We start from the raw sequence: 16896 nt of genomic DNA, 5'->3' as shown, positions 1-16896 counted from the left end.
ACCATTCATTCACTCACACACTCATACCTACGGGCAATTTAGACTCTCCAATCAGCCTAACCTGCATGTCTTTGGACTGTGGGAGGAAACCGGAGTACCCGGAGGAAACCCACGCAGACACGGGGAGAACATGCAAACTCCGCACAGAGAGGCCCCGGCCGACGGGGATTCGAACCCAGGACCTCCTTGCTGTGAGGCGGCAGTGCTACCCACTGCACCATCCGTGCCACCGCTGCTTAAACATGTCAGATCAAAATTTTAATATATATTTGTTATGAATATTTTTATTGAATGAGGTTGTAGGCCAAAAATATGCCAACCATGAGGGCAGCTGGATGGCTCATTCGGTTAAGGCTGAAGCCTGCATGAGCCTTGTGGAGTATGGACTAGGTGGAGTACGGACTACGCCCAATGCCGACTGTGGTCAGCAGCTCCAGGGCTCCAGGGCATGGGAAGGCTCCATTGGACAGGGGCCCACGTTCACCGCGATCTACCAAAGGTCTTCCTTTGACTCCACTCTGTGGTCTGTGGTGTGAAAATAAGCAGCTGGAAACACACGTGCTGCCAGGAGAACCGTAGATGTCTACACCATCCCCGATCGGTTGGCACATGCGACTGCTGTTCATGATTGGCCATTCCAAATCGGATATCCGCCAACCACCTGACAAACCAAAAAAAAAAGAAATTGCTTCTCCTGAAGGAAGTTGGCTAACTGAGCATTTTTTTCTTTATCGATCGCTACATTTGTTAAACTGAGTTTTTCTGCTGCTAGATTCAAATACACTCAGGAAGCACTTTATTAGGTATTTATTAGACTTATTTTTTTAGACTTTAATCTTCTGCTGCTGTAGCCTTTCCACTTAGAGGTTTGACATATTGTGTGTTTGGAGATGCTCTTCTGCATACCACTGTTGTAATGTGTGGTTATTTGTGTTACTGTCACCTTTTTACATTATTGCCATTTGGCAGATGCTCTTATCCAGAGCGACGTGCAGTTGATTAGACTAAGCAGGAGACAATCCTCCCCTGGAGCAATGCAGGGTTAAGGGCCTTGCTCAAGGGTCCAACGGCTGTGTGGATGTTATTGTGGCTACACACAAGGGCGGTGGATTAGAACCACTGCCCTTGTTTGTCCCAGTCATTTACCTTAACCACTACGCTACAGGCTGCCCCGCCCCGCACCTTTCTATCAGCTTTGACCAGTCTGGCCATTCTCACTCAAAGTCACTTAATTCACTTAGATTTTTCCCCATCCTGATGGTTGATGAAAACATTAACTGAAGCTCCTGACCTGCATCTGCATGATTTTATGCATAGCACTGCTGCTAGATGATTGGCTGATTAGATAATTGCATAAGTAGTAGAGTAAGTAGGTCTACAGGTGTTCCTCTAAGTGGATAGGCTACAGCAGCAGAATACTAAATACTTGCAATACCTGTAGTGTAGTGGTTAAGGTACATGACTGGGACCCGCAAGGTCGGTGGTTCGATCCCCAGTCTAGCCACAATAAGATCCGCACAGCCGTTGGGCCCTTGAGCAAGACCTTAACCCTGCATTGCTCCAGGGGAGGATTGTCTCCTGCTTAGTCTAATCAACTGTATGTCGCTCTGGATAAGAGCGTCTGCCAAATGCCATTAATGTAATGTATATTGTGTACGTCTAAACCTGAAAAGCACAGTTTTAAAAACGGTTATATAAAATGCGACACTTTGTGCTACAGTACAGTCCCGATACCAGGATCTGGAAATGTAGAGGTTGAGAGTGAGGAACATGCTAAATGTATTCCCGTTGCCTGGGGGGCAACAGGGATTACTGCAAGATAAGAGAAGGAGGGAAATGAACGAGAGCAGGAACATGCAGATTAATTCATTACTATTCTTTGGGAAGCTTGGGGAATGACAAATTCAGTGTGACAACAACAATAATGGGAGGAGTGCAGTGTCGAAGAAACCCTCAGCCAACTGCCCCTTTCCTGTTGCTAACCCGCTCTGATCCCCCAGTGCCAGAGGCTATGTACAGATCAAATGCAGGGTGTGACGGGAAGTTCCCCAGACTGCCAGCGAGTCCTCTGACAGGGTCCCCAAGGGGGAGGGGGGTAGTTGTGGCATGGTACTCGCTATACATAGATTACACAGAGTTACAGACTACATTTCAGAATACTAAGTATTGGATTAATAGTCTTGGTGTTTCCTTGCTACTGGACCACCTTCCATTGTGTATTCACGGTAAATGGCCAAATGTGCTGCAAGATGAGCCAGCTGTATAAATGCAGCTTTGATGTACAGAGTGCTTCCCTTTGCAAATGAATGGTCAATAGGAGGTACACCTCTTTGAAAGGACTTGCTCTAAGAAATTCTGATGTCTGAACATTTCATCCTGGAGTCCCTACTTTCCTAAATAGTATACAGTTGGCTTTTTTAAGTTTGAATTTGGTGGAGAAGGGAATCAAATCCCAGATTTTTTTTTTTGCAAAACCACATCAGTGACCAAGGAGGAGTTTACATAGGTATGTGATATGCTTACATGTGTGAAACTATAAGATCAGAGCTGCAAAATTAGTTATCACTTGCAGGAATAGTTCTGAAGATGTCAATAAACTGCATAATGTAGGCAGGAGCTTTGTGAGGTTTAAGAGTACTGTATGTACCCTTCAAAGCATATGTAGCCAGTCATTGAATATTTTCCCCCCTGCAATCCACCAATTGAATCATAGACTTCGTAACTAATGCTGCTAGCTCAGGCATAAAGTACGTGACCAAAGTGGTGCGTGAGTGACCATAATTTGACTGGAGCAAGGAGCGGGTTTTTAGAAATCAATCCAGTTTAGCTCTGGAATGACTGTGTCCATTACACGTATATGACAATATATGTAAAGATAGTTAGCTATGTGGAGGGAAGATGTTTCATGTTGATGTTTTCCAAAAGACTTAAGCAGTGTCGGATTGGAGTGGTGCCATTGAGAGTAAGGTATCTCTTGTCATCTGGGAAACTCTTTGGTTGAAGGCGAAAAACAATGACGGCAGTGTGCAAAGATAATAGCTACCCTTTGATTACTTTCTACTTTTACAAAGTGTTTTGCCAATTACTTTGTTCATCTAAAATGTTATGCATTGTGAACTGTAATCACTATGGAGTAGGAGTCTGTTATGTGAATAAATGCTCATACTGAGGACGAAGTCTGTTGTAAAAACACATTTGCAAAGGTATAAACAAATGAGCACAACATAGCTGCTAAACGAATTGGATTTATTATTGGAGAGGCTTCATAAAGTCCAGACTGCACACCTACAATCCCATTGTTACCTATATTGTTGCACAGTCCAACAAAATACGATACTTGTATAGTCATCAATTGTGATGTGACTACAATGGCTAAATACAAATATGTTTAATACTAAATAAATACAAAAATTAAACTAAATTCCATATTCTTCTCAAGATAGATGCCAACTTCTTCCAAAAACCTTTCCTGATATGCCCTGTCTTGTAATGGAAATATCTATAATGATTGCCATTGTTACTTATGCTGGTCACATACAGTATATCAAGTGAAAGCTATGTAGAAGAAGCCTGCTGAGATCCCACCCCCTCCCATTAAAAATAAATCACCATAAAAATGACGTTTTAAAGGTTTGTTTTGATTGATGTTTGATTGATTGTCCCATATCTATACTGTTTCCACCTCTAAGATAAGTATTAGGTTTTATGACCATACCCTTTGTCAAGGATCTCTAAAAACTACAGGCCAAGAAAAGAAGAAAGGAAAAATCACAGAAATCAATATTTTATATGAGTCCTTTTGTGGTTGGCAGGGCTTGTTCTGCTGCGAGAGCAGTATCTATATCGGTGCCTTTGATGTCGAAATGCATCTGAACTTTTTTTGATGGGGAGAAACGTCTTATAATGGTGGTATCACTGTTGGCCATTTCCCCCTTTGTCACAACCAATGTCTTCATTTCAGCCGCCACAAGGAAGTTGAAAAGTTCAGTCCTATTTATGGTGTCTTAGAAAGCTCTTCCAGGCTTTAGGAGACTGCTGTCCTCCCTCTCCGATTTAGAGTCCCCTCCCCATGAGAAGATGCATCACCATGTAGGAAGGATTTAATTTAGCTTTAATGCTTTCAAGAGCATGTTTTTTAAAAATGTTTTTTCAAGTCCATGTTCTAGAACTCCTTCGCTTTCCGTTACCGTGATTGTAGACTGTGGTGATTGTTGTTCAGTTGAGAACATCTACATGGCCTATTTGTCATCTTTCACTCTAAACGGTTGATCCTCAAAGGCCACTTCCAGTCACAGGGATGAAGAATTGACCATTTCTGATCCACATCTACATTTGGATCTGTCTTCACATTTCAGATTCCAATTTTCCTGTAGAGATTCCACAAGCTGGAATTATGACATGGCTGTGCCTGGTAGCAGCAGGTTCTGTCGGAATGCTCATTTTTCCTAATGGATATAAAGAGACGGACGAGGCGGTGAGCATTGTGTCCCGGGCCATCACCGGAAACCCGTTCTTGCGTGAAAAAGCAAACCTCGGCCTTTCTAATAGGCTGCATACATTTGCATTGATAAGTGTCGCATGGTGCAAGACAGAATTGGTTCCTCCGGATGACTATGCTGCTGTTGACATTGTCAGTGCCAAGATGGGGACATGGAACCAAAGGGTATGTATATAAGCAGGGAGCAGCTACTCATGATCCTTATTTTCCACCCTCCCCTTACCTTGGAGTCAGGTGTAAAGACCTGGCCCATCACTAACACTAATTACACAGGAGAGAAGAAAAAAATGGCTGGATTTGGATTTGAGGACCAGAGTTGATGATCCCTGGTATAAAGCATATGCAGCCTTCATCAGCATGTACAGCAGGGATCCCCAAATCCAAATCCGACCCTGGTTTTCTTTCCTCCCTGGTAAACGGGACTGAGAAGATGGGGAAACTCTTGACGACCGTGATTTCAGGATGAGGGATGCACAGGCTGCAATCTGTCATCTGATGGGTTCAGCATATACCTGTGTTTGACAGATGTGGAATATCCAATTGCAACGGTAAACCTATCATCATGAGGCTGTCCCTGGTCAAATCAGCAGGTCAAGGAAAAGCATACACAGCTAGTGAAGTGTTCCCTTGCCTCACTGCGATCCAGCAGTTAAGACCCCCTAGCTACTACAGAGGCCCTACAGCCGATGTAGGCAGACTATGGGCACCCAGTTTACTAAATGAACTATCATTGACTGATAATGTGTGGATAACCTGCTCACTGAATCCTCTCTGGATGGACAGGGTAAATGTGCAGCATTCCATAAGAACCAAGGGCTGGTCAGACCTAATATTGTCTGAAATTGCACTGTTTATGCAGTATGTACTTTTACTGTTAGTCAGGGGTGTCCAGTCTTATCCGGAAACGACCAATGAGAGTGCAGCTTTTTGCTTTAACCCAGCACTAATACACCTGATTCAGCTTACCATGGTCCTGATGGAAGACCAAGACATTGTCCCTTTTCAAATAAGATTGGACACCCCTGTATTATGCAATATTAATGCACACCCACATAAACACACATGCAACACTCAGGTTTGGGATCCACAGGATTAGGCACAAATTAAGATTCACAGAGGTTCTCAGGGTAGGAATAAAAGTATGTTGGCAATCATTCCCTGTAATTGCATTTCTCTTCCCTAGAACCTCGCTGGGTGTTTAATCCAACCAAACTGAGTAAAAAAAACTCCACTTCTAATGCATGATATTGTAAATTCATGCACGACTGGGTTTTATTTTTTATTATTCAGCTTTTATTTTTTTTAATGCTGGTCTCTGAACATTGTGGAGTGTGCAGCAGTTGTGAATATTATGCAGTACTGACGATCACAGTTGAGTGGAGAGGATGTTTAAATTTAGTCCCTGACAGTAACGGATGAAGCTTTTACCTCTGGTCCTCAGACACTGAGTTTTAGACCCTGGGGTCCCCTGTTCTGTAGGTCCAACACCATACTTAAATTCATCAATCCATCCATTTTGTAAGCCTTGGGCTGTAGCTTATCCCAGCCAATCTCTATATCGCAATATTCCTGGGTGAAAGGCAGGAATACACCCTGGACAGGTCACCAATCCATCACAGGGCCCACTCAATCACATGTTCATACCTACAGGCAATTTAGACTCTGCAATTAACGTAACCTGGATGTCTTTGGACTGTGCAAGGAAACTGGAGTACCCGGAGGAAACTCATGTGAAAACAGGGAGAACATGCAAACTTCATACAGAAAAGCCCTCTGTCAGGGTGTGAACAGAGTACCTTCATGACTCAAGCAGTATTCGACAGTCTGGGATTGAATCCTACTGCTGGCCGTGCCAACTATGGCAGGGAGTATTGTGGGCTGGCTCATTAATCAAGCCTCTTGTTAATCTTTTGCTCACAGTCTAACTCTGCCAATTGCACAAGAATTATACATTCCTCTAGCATAACAATTACACAGCTGAGCTGGAGTTCAGTATAGTTGAAAGGAGTGGTGACTGGCTGGAGAAGGGATAACAATGACCATGTCACTGATCCACAAACTCAGACAAAATGGTTCCAAAACGAACCCCGTGATTCCATAGAAGGACCCTATCTAGTTTTGGACTTCTTTGTCTGGCAAAATGGTTCTTTGTCTGGGAGTATTCGTACTTCACACCTATGATGAAAGGGTTCCATAAAGAACTAAAACGGTTCCTCTATGGAGACAAGCCAAATATATATTTTTTTTTCTGAGAGTGCATGGTGAAATGAGTCTTACCCTGGTACAGTGTGTGCCCCTTCTTCTAGCAGTAGTACAGTTAGGATCATCACAGCGAGATTACTTTATTACTCAATACACCCTCATATCTTGAGCTCCATGAAGCTGCTGCTGGACCAGAAACTGGGCATGTTTTCAAGGTGCAGCTCTTATCTGTGACAGCAGCTAATGGATTAAATAAAAGGAATTAATGAATACATCCAAAAGTTGCTGGTCACTCCGAGCTTGTTGCGTGTTCGAGCAGCTCATTTAATTTGCTATTTGTTATGTCCTGCAGCTTAGTTAGAGATGTGGCCTCCGTCCGTAATTATTTCTGGCTGGGTTTGAGTGTCACGGGCGGTTCACGGGAGTGCTGAGTGTGCGGTATTAGTAAATTGTTTCCGACACCTTGGCAGGGAGCTGTGCCAGATGTCGCTGCTGCAAATACTCCAGTAAATGAAATGAAATCATGGGTACCAATGGGACCATTTTTCTTTTCTGAACACCCCCCACAAAAAAAAAGAGGAAAATGCACAACAATATACCAAACGACAACAAAATAATTGTAGCGTGTTTCTTTTCCTCCAGCAACTGCACAGTTATTTATGAGTAGACTTAGGGCAGTCTGAAATTACAGCGACCGTGTGAGCATTCTACAGTATAGCGCTCTGTGAGTAGCTCTATTCATTAAACCAGTGAGGTTGTACATGAGATTTCACTGCCCGTTTCCATCTGAATGTTATTTGGCTAACTGGGCTGATTGGATTTTGCTGTTCATCAGGGTTATACAGATAGCTAATCACAGAAGTGCTCCAGGGCAATGGTTGTGTGCTAAAAGTAGCACAAGTTCATTCTCTTAGTAGTGCTGGTTTGCTACTGCAATTCAGCTCCTTGGTAACCACACCAAATCTTTCCAGACTTGCTCATCAGGTTCAAATTGCTTCAAGCTTTCTAAAAATGCCTGCGCTGTGCTGTCAAGGTCCAGAGAAAATCACCAACCACTGCAAGAAAAAAACCAAAAAAAACCCACTACCCACCCAAAGAAGCAAATTTGACATTAATGTAGAGAAATAAAAAGTATATCTGACATTTTTTTTCCCACATGCTGAGTTTGGGGGTGCTAGGTCAGATATGTATCAGTATTATTTAATCGTCTGTGAGTCTTCTAAGACAAAAGAAGAAAAATAATTTCAAAAAAGCTTTAATTAACTGACACCGGAACTACCACAGGACTGCCTCCAGGAGTCCGGCCTTCCCCCAGCCTTGGTGAGTCACGCCGCTGCCTGCTTTGGGATGCGGGGGGCCCTCCCCTGGACGTCCACCCCTGAGGTCACGCGAAGGAGGAATGGATTTTCCCAATGCAGCCGGTGCCTAAGGGAAGGTCAGGCCATTAATCATGTGCGGTGCCACAGTCTTCCCCTAATGAAGAGGCCTTGATAGCATCATTGATTGAGAGCAATAATTAATTCTCTTTAAGTAGCGAGAAAGAACCTTTCAAAGGACACCTTTAATTTGTTTTTAATTACTCATTAGAGTGTGGCATTCTGACCCCGTTGGCGTGGAGAGAAAGGATGTCTTCCCGGTGTCGTGCTCCTTCCTGTGTGAGCTGTCGTCTCCTCCCTCCCTCTCTCTCAAAGTACTCTCTCTCTCCTCTTCTCCCCCCTTTCTCGTTCTGTCTCTCCGTCTCTCCCATGACCTGCTGTCTGTTGATTCGCTGACAGAGCATTTTTCCGGAAAGCATGAGCTGAATTAAAGAGGAAGCATCAAGAGCACAGGGAACAGTACTCTCCTCCCCGTGTCCTAACATAAAATGGATAGAAAGAGTAGAAAAGATTGTGTTTTTTTCAGGTGCTTATTAGCTGGGATTGTTAGATTTGCTGAAAGATGTACGCCTCTGACTGGACAGCATCAGAATCAGCAAGCGTTTGGGCATATTTGGTAAAGGAAATGGACTGGAAGGAAACAATACATTGGGAGGTCTGGCTTCCGCTTGACTAAAGGCAAATTCCTCCACACACGCTGCTGGAGTCCCAGGGGTAGTGCGAGGCGCGGAGGTCTGTTGAGATTTATAGAATGCTTTCGGAGCCTGAAAACCATATTTATCAGAGGCGGGACCACTCTGTCAGACAAGCCACTCCAGGAACAACAGATGCAAAGTATGATGGATTCTGGGGAGGGTGAGCGAGGGGGGGGGGGGGGGGCGGAGGGGAGAGGGGGGTAGGTGTGTGATTTGGTTGTGGGTTTGGCTGGACCTTGTTATTCTTTGCCTCTTTTTGCCTAATTATTTGCAACCTTTTTTTCCGCTCTGAGGGTTAATGAGGGACGTATTTTTGTGGAACCAAGTGTGGATGTGCTGTGATGTAATTAAGGGTTAGCCCCTTTATGCAAATGCAAAATCTGGCCAATCCTCACAAAGTTATGTTGTGTTCTATTTAAGGCGTTCTCACTCCAGATGCAAGCATAACTTGGAAAATGAAGCGACACACTTTTACAATGTACAGCTTACAAAACAGTTTAGTTACAAAATGGTTTAGTTTATGTTCATAATTTTGGAATAGAAAATGTACCATAAAAATGGCTTTGTTCTCCTTCGGTTTGCTATGAAATACTGGGAGTGGCTAATGTAAAACTGGTAAAACCATACATAGGGGGCTTGCACGAAGGGGATAAGGTATGGCCATTTTAAGCTAAAGGTTGCAGTGTGTTGGGGGCTATCGAGGACTAGGAATCTGGCGCAAGAAGAATACCTTCGAAGGAGCTATTTGCAGCTTTTGAATGCTGCACAGTGAAAACATCTTTCACTAGACATTTAACCCTTTCCACTCCCCCTCTAAGTGTCAATATCTCAAAAACTATGTATTGCACTAATATGGTTGAAGACTTAAATTAAAGAAGAGGCTTGTACCATTCAGACATTGTAGACAGAACAAATGTGCATACAGTGTACAGAAAAGATCACAATTCCAAAATTACAAAACAACTTATGTTTTTATAGTTTAGTACTGAAAATCTACATTTCTAAGTCAAGGAGCAACCCAGAACTACTTTATAGCTGTGCACAAACTTGATGTCAAATTGTTTACAATGTAGGGACTACAACTTCCACATTCCCACAGGAAAATTCTGCGACGTCCACCACGAATGACGTCTAACTTGGTTCAGCCAATCCCGTAATGGCGGGAGCAATAAACGGTCCCGTATAAGAGCAAGACACGTTCTTGGGATCTCTCTTCTGGCTCTTCTGCTTTTTCTGCCTCTTCTGCTTCTTCTCTTCGACACACCCTTTTTGGCCATTCGCTTCAGCTCATCTGCTCCGAGACTCGGACAGAGGCTGAATGCTGCACAGCGCACTACCAGGCCTACGGACACACCCAGTTACCTCGCGGTAACTTCGTGGCCTATAGCGAGTGGAAACTGGTGTACGCGGAACGCTACATCAGTTTACTCCTGCAAAGCTCACCATCGAACAACAGCAACGAACTTTTACACCTGGAAAAGGACCAGCGGATCAGACGACAACGCGCTGCTAAGACGGGAACACCCCAGCCTGCGCATCTCTCCCGGACACCATTCACAGCACCATCGCCGCTTCTACAAGGACAGCATGTCTTTTGGATCTAGCAATGCGTATGGACTCAGTAAGAAAACAAACATTCAGGCATAGCCAGTGTTTAGTTTAGTCTTAACTGTTTTTGTGAATCTGTGTTTCAATATTTACCATCCAACCATTGTAATGTGTTTGGTTAGCTACATATATATGTACGTGAATTGATTCGCCGTCTTTTGCGCATATATAGAGTAAAACTACGCAAGTAGTCCCTTCTCACAGCTAACTAACTCATTACCACACCCAGAACTCTAGCTTACTCAAGCTAGCTACTCCCACCTTTCCTTTGTTCAAGCGACACGCGCGCTTGCTCGCGCCCACACACACGCACACACACACCCTAACTTCCCCTACTAATTCCCGTTAGTTCTGTGTTTAATAAATAAATAAATATATTTTATTAAACCCCGGTGTCCGTTTTGGAATCGCATAGACATGAGAGCCGAGTTAAAGCAGTCTTTCGAAGAACTTCCAACCTTCAGGTTATCGGTATGTTCAATCATTAATATTGGTTATTTTAATTAATTAAAATACTAAATTTGTGGTTGGATATTTCTGATAACAGTAATTTTATGAGACTGATTACTTTTCGCAGTTATACTGCTACACAACGTTTAACTGGCGCCCCGGTTTTGTAGAGAGTAAAATCCCTGCGTTATTTGGCGGCCCGTGCGAGGACCCTACATAATTTGGAGTCCCGTGCGAGGACCCCTACAACAATATAGGGTAAAGATATTGACAGGCATTCAAATTCCATATATGTTTTCCCACAAGATGGGATGCACATGTATGTTGCACTTGATGTCCTCAAGTGTTTCAAATTTCTCCAAATATAAAGCATCTGCATATATTTTTGTCCAGGCATATAAATAATCAGAAAAGCTTCCTTTTCTACTAAAACAGATTTTATGATATAAAATGTAATGAAAATGAACCATCACATGTGTTTTATTCACATGTTTTTATAAAGCATGCCAAAAAGCTCTTCAAAAAGGATTACTCACCCTATTACTTAAAAATTAGGTTACAGGTTTATCTATAGCTAGTCCAAATCCTGTAATTACGCATGTCTCTGTATTCATTTTGCTATGTGAAGTCATAGATATTCGTAAACTGTCCGTCACCTGGATACGACACATTATAGCTTGTTAGAAGGGTAGGAAACCCCATACAAGAAGTTTAGCATGTTTTACATTAGATCAGTGCTGAAATGACCAAACAATGCATTTACACAACAACAAGAAGTAGCTCATGACGTAACGTAGGTATTAGGTATAGTCCTGGCAAAAATATCGTTCTCGAAAATAGCTGAATGGATTACAGAATAAATGTCAACGTGAGTCAGAAAACAATTGTAGTGTCATAACCAGGTGGGATATTTCATTCCATAAATATGTCTGTATCAAATAATTTACAAAACAAACATATATACTGTATTTTCATTATTGGCAGGACGTGGAATAAAAGTGAACTAAGGAAAAAAACAACTACGTGTTTATTCATGCAACTTCTGAATTGTATATTTTGTTCTCATATTGGAACAGAGAAATGGTACCAGGGAATTGTTAGAATATGCATTCTATTGTCTGAGTCTGTGGTGAGGTGAGGGTTGCGTGAGCGTGGTGTGGGGGAGACTGTGGTTTTATTGCCCTGCTTTGCACATAAGAGGATGATAAGCTGTTATCCCAAGTGGAGAGTCCTTTTAACAATCTGGCATCACAGTTTTGCGTTTTTTTATTACGTCTTAGTTATTTTGTATGATGGATTCTGGGGAGGGTGAGCGACAATAATTTGAGACGTTATTGTTGTCCACCTCCCCTTACGGCGGCTGTGGTTGTTGCCAAGTTTACACATTGCATGTCTTTGAAATTGAGTGTGCTGCATTAGCTCCAGTTTTGAGGTCATCTTAAAAATGCATGCTTATTGCGACCTCTAATTTGCAATCATCTCTGTGAATCAAACATACCTTATATTGAGCCTCATTTTCACAAAAATAAGCCATTTCAGCACTGACATTTGTGTAGATATACTGATTTCAATATGCATGACCCAGAAAGCACACTCTGTTGCTGTTTCGCTGGTACTGAAGTAGTCATTTTTTACCCACTGCAGATAAATCGTAGCTTTTAGGCTGAGGTTTTTGTTTCTTAAAATATTCCATCAAAATAAGCGAAAAAGGCTGAAGAATATAACCCCAAAGAGGATGTAGAGAAAAACATCCTCTAGTTCAATTGAATTAGAAATCACAATTGCTACTCTTGAAGGACAGACTTGAATCCATGGGGCGACATTGGCTCAGGAGGTAAGAGCAGTTGTCTTGCCGGTCAAAGTATCCCTGTACAAGACACCTAACCCCCAATTGCTCCTGAGGAGGAGGTTGGTGCAATAATAAAATTTAGGTCCCAAAATAATAAATTTGAGGGTCAATATTAGGGGTGTAATTAAAAAAAAAAAAACTTCTCAAAATGACCAAAGAGGAGGATCCCTTCTGTTCCTGTTTTTCCCCTGTTTTTGCCTGAATGATGACAAATACTCTCTCTTTTAAAGGGATATACTCTGCTATATGAAGGATTGATAAAAGTTTTGATTCTTAGCTAATTCCAACCATTGTTATTTTTTTTCAGGTTCTGGAGATTGTTTTTGCAAAACAACAATTGGAACCAGTTTAGCATTGAGACCAGTTTAGCATTTCTTTGTTGATTCTGAGGTATGCTTAGGATTGTGGTTCTGTGGAACAACACATTTGTGGTCAAGTTTCAGCTCAGAAGATGACTCGGTAGATTAATCCTTGTTAAGGGTGAGTGAGGGAAGGTCTGCTATCAGGGGTGCCAATATTTTTCATATTTATCTTTTTGGAAAATAAGTTTATTCAAAAGTTTTTAAAAAATACTTTTTATCTTTGAACAATTTTGCTAGTATTTTCGAAAGCATATTATATAGCTCATTACCGATGCTGTTGAATTTATGCAGCCTGTATCTAGATATCCTTATCAAGGGTGCCAATAATGTTGGAGGCCGCTCTACAGTATATATTTGTATTGTATTAGTTTTAGTAGATCAAAACAGTTCTTCGTAACCCTATCAACAAAGCATTGTGCTTTGATCTAGCACAAGCGCCGAGTATTCATTACTAGCCTACATTAATAGGGGTTTAATAATAGCAAAGACATCATATTTTTTTACGAATGGTTATTACCCTCTGGCAGGCTGTTTAAATTTTAAGCAATGCCTTTGCGATAAAGCTTAAATTTAGGAAGTAGATTTAATGATGACAGCAAAGTAAAAACCCTTGTAAAACCCAGCAGGGTTTTCAGATGCAGTTCTGACATTCATTGTATAGCTTTGAATTACTTATAATTATAACCTTAACGGCAGTGGGCTTGTTAAAGATATTTGACTTCAGAAAACAAGTGATAATATTCTCATTAGCATATTGGTTGGAGCACAGTAATTTCGGTTGTTATTATTTATTCAGAAAATGTATTTTTTCTTCTGCACAATCTAGTGTGCAGTGCGTTTTTATTTGCATTGCATCAAATCAAGTGGGCCCCCCTAAAGCGGTGTGTGATCAGTGTAAGATGCAGGATGCACTCCTCTACATCTTCCTTCTGGCTTTTTATTTTTCAATTAAAATGATTAATGGGTTTTATTTAGTGCCAACCCCAAGCAGATCTGCACCTGTACCTCAGACGGGCAACCCGTAATAGTCCCTGTGTGTGTGTGTGTGTGTGTCTTTGTGTGTGCGTGTGTGTTTTTGTTTGTGCGTGCGTGTGTGCGTGTGTGCACTGCATATGCTATGCCTGTCCATGCATACTATATACGTGTAAGTCCATGGATGCATGAGAACTGTGTGTGAGAAATGTATTTATACTTTATACTTGCGAACAGTGGTCTGCTGTGCATGGTCCAACACCACTGTGTCCGCCCAAGACTTTGATGTGCCCTAAACAGGATTTGCTTTGCGCTCCCCCACCGCACAACCAACATAGTGCAGAATGGCTAGCGTGCATCACCCAGATGCATCCCCGTGCATCACCCTACACAGTGTTTGTCGTTGGGGGTGGTTTCCCCCCTTCATCTCTGTAAAGCACTTTGAGTTTGAGTTAACAGTGAGTAACGTGCTCTATAACTGCAGGGAATTACGAGTTATTATTCAGAAACAACTGAAGCATTTCTCATGACCTTTTAAACTTTAGCAGAGTTTCAGTGGACGTGTATTTTGCCAGGCCCTCTGGCAAGGCCAGGTGTTAGGGACTTGTCTGGAGCAGTCACAGCATGTTAATACTTCACTGGACAAATATAACTGTTATGGCCAGTGGTGTGTCTGACAGACTCCTCTGTCATCAAACCACTTAGGATGCACCGTGCAAACCTCTTGCAAGCATATGAGAGCACATATACGAATAACCCAGATGTCCCTGTGAAAATGTGTGCATTTTCCTAACATGGATATGCTCTTTCTATTCATTAGAATTCACCCTGCTTCTATAAATATTACATTGCTTTGCATTACACAGTCATTCTGCCCATGCTCTCATCCAGAGCGACCAACAATGAAAGAGAGCATACACAGCCTGTGAGAAGGACATCTTCTGGGACTAATGCTTTTCTTATGAACATGTTTCAGTACATTAAATATACAGCAAGTTAAGACAAAAGCAAAGTGGAAGTACGAGGCACGGGAAAGAGGAGATGCGTGTACAGTAGGTTTGGGGAATTGCGAGCCCGGTGTAACTTCGCACTTACAGTGAGTGGGAGAGCAGGATCCGAACAACATGGCACCTTTGAGGAAAGACAATAAGGACAGCAACAGCATTATGTTCTCAGTCTAATGGGCTAAGCATATTGGGAAGGAGGTGGGGGGTCAGGGTACGTGTGAACCTGCCCCTTTGTGGTGGAGAACATACTGTAATTCTTTTATGCCCCTTTGATCTGATTAAAAAAAAGAAGGTTTTTTTTTTAGGTTGGTGAGCCCTTTTCTCACTGCCCCTATAAAGGTCCTGACAGTCCTGTGGTACCATACTTATGCATGTCAACACTTCATATTCTGTTAATATCTTTCCGTTATGTTCCATTCTTTCCAATCTGTTTCCACACCCCTCTGCTCTCCTTCTACATATTTTTTTACACCTCTCCTTCACTCTCTTGACTGTGGTGGCCTGCGTAAAGATAATCACTTGCCTGCTAAAGGCAGATCTTCTCCCTTTGAGTTAAACAGCCTGTTTGGGCTGCAGTTAGATATTAATTATACTGTAAATAGATACTAAAACCCTGATTTATAATTTGATTAATTACAAAAAAAAGCAGGGGTTGCAGAAAAAAAAAAAAAAGATGAAGTGATTGCACTTCATCTTCAAGAAATGAATTTTCTCCTGGTTTCCTCCCTAAGGCGGCATTTCAGAAAGAAGTGAGTTATTTATTCACAGTGCTAAGCATTCTATCACAATTTAGAAGGATGAAACTGAACTGAAAATGTACATTCTCCAGCTATCGGAATGGCAAGTGTTGATTCATGTACAATAACAAAACGTACCTAATGACAGCCTGTCTGTCTGTCTGTCTGTCTGTTTTTCATTTTGTTCAAAGGATTTTCTTTATGATTTAGCAGTGAATTAATTGAGACTGTCCTATCAAAAGATATCTGATTTCACCCTACAAGAATATGCTGACATCCATTGTTTGTAATCCCGAATGTGGGGTACCTGAAAGTTAATCCAGCTACACCGTGAATCTGTCACCAGTTTCACCATAATTCCTACAAGGCAATATAAACTGATTGGCTATAAAAAAAATGTAAGGGCTGAAGTCGGGGAATACATCTGCATGTACAATTCTGACATCGCATATACTTGTTTATATGTAAATATTTCTGTAGTGCTGCAGCTAGTTGTAATTCTCCTTCAGCTGAAATGACCTGATGCACCCACACACGTGCATTCCCACACGGATCCCACACTCGCTCTCTCATTGGTTCTCAGACGGGGCATAATGACTGGTCAGTGGGGGTTGGCAATGACTCAGAGCACAGAGTAACGACCACATGACCCCCCCTCCTCCATAAAACCTGAAGCATGGGAGAGTCTGCCAATGAAACAGCAGTCAGTTCTAGCCTTATGCACACTGTAGGTTTGTTGTTGTAGGGAGTTGATAGATCACCCCAAATATTTTCCTATGAATGAGAAAGCCTCACTTAAAGACTATGTAGTCCAACAGTGTGTGCCCCCCAGAGGTGAAATGAAACGTATGCCTATGTCTCCTGCTGCCTTTTCCCTTTGACATTTTAGCCGCTTCAATTCAGTCTCACTCATTCCTATGACACACTGGCAGCCCGTGTCTGTGTTCACTTCTGCCCAATACCTTGCTTGTCTACTTGTATTTGTTATTCTAAAAATAGTTTGGGCCACTTCTGGGCATGGGCTATTTTTATTTCTGTGCTGTATCTGAAGAGCATGTGTCCAATAAACTGTACTCATATGCTCTATGGTCCAATAGAAGGAGGAGGAGGAGGGCAAGAGGAGACATATGGATTGGCTAC

Source organism: Conger conger, chromosome 10 (assembly GCF_963514075.1).
Source record: "Conger conger chromosome 10, fConCon1.1, whole genome shotgun sequence".
In the NCBI taxonomy this organism is placed as follows: domain Eukaryota; kingdom Metazoa; phylum Chordata; class Actinopteri; order Anguilliformes; family Congridae; genus Conger; species Conger conger.
Note: the sequence above shows the minus strand (reverse complement) of the source record.